This window comes from Carlito syrichta, unplaced genomic scaffold (assembly GCF_000164805.1).
Source record: "Carlito syrichta isolate Samal-C Ts95f unplaced genomic scaffold, Tarsius_syrichta-2.0.1 Scaffold288763, whole genome shotgun sequence".
In the NCBI taxonomy this organism is placed as follows: Eukaryota; Metazoa; Chordata; class Mammalia; order Primates; family Tarsiidae; genus Carlito; species Carlito syrichta.
In genome coordinates this window covers 18,869-20,090 of record NW_007232859.1, presented here as the reverse complement: position 1 = coordinate 20,090, position 1,222 = coordinate 18,869, and positions in this window count along the sequence as shown.

The following is a 1,222-nucleotide window of genomic DNA, read 5'->3' as shown; positions in this document are numbered from 1 at the left end:
AACAAAGATCTGAGTATCACATGTTCTCACTCATGTAGTGGACCTTGAACATCCAACATAATACTATAAGAAAATGACTGACAATGGTGGGAAACTATGGGAAGGGAGGGGAAGGGGGATGGGATTAACGGTAATAAATATCTGTCTGGGGACAGGAGACACCTCTTATCAACAAGGGTGCGTGAACGAAGCATATTTGTATACCTAACCCTTAACTGTATACCACAATATCATAATAAAAATATTGATTATTTAAAAAAAAGAGCATGCAAAGCAAGGGCCTCCTGGTTGACTTGCACAAAGGAACAGAAGAAAAGTCTCTCGTTTGGGTCCAGAAGGGGGTTTTGTCAACATGCTGTTGTCCAATGCCCTTCATACAAACTCTTCTGGCTGGGGGCTCTAGCCAGTACAGGGTTGGCCCCTGCTTTTCCAAGGTGAGGAGACTTTCCCAAGATGTCAGCTCCAGAGTCCTCTGGAGGCAGCCCCTGTAAACCGTCTCTGGACTACTGGATTGCTGAAAGCCCAGTTCCTTCCTTTCACATCAGAAAAAACATAGGACAATGTTTACACTTCAGAACACAGGGACAGCAAGTTGGGCTGCCCGTGCTCTCAAATCTTTGCCAAGATGGTGGCCACAAGCCTGGGCGGCATCATCATCCTCCACCAAGATGGCCCCAGAGCCAAGTGTGGTGGCTCACATCTGTAATCCCAGAACTTTGGGAGGCTGAGGAGGGAGGACTGCTTGAGCCTAAGAGTTTGAGACACTAGCATGGACAACATAACAAAATCTTGTCTCTACCAAAAAACAAAAAACAAAAAAATTAGTGACCTGGTGGCATGCACCTGTAGTCCCAAATACTCAGGAGGCTGAGGCAAAAAGATTGCCTGAGGCCAGGAATTTGAGGCTGTAGTGAGCTATGATCTTGCCTCTGCACTCCAGCCAGAGCAACAGACACTTTGACTCAACAAACAAACAAAAAACAGTTGGATGCGGTGGCACACATCTGTAATCTCAACACTTTGGGAGGCCAACGCGGCAGGAGCGTTTGAGGCCAGAAGTTCGAGACCAACCTGGGCAATGAGACCTATCAAAAAAAAAGATAGATGACGGCGGACGACTTACAGGATGTACAGGCGCGCTGCAAGATGTCAGCCCAGAGGCAAGTCCAGTCAGAGTAAGTGTCAGGAGGAGATGGTGGCTGCGGCCAGTTCCAGGGCAGGA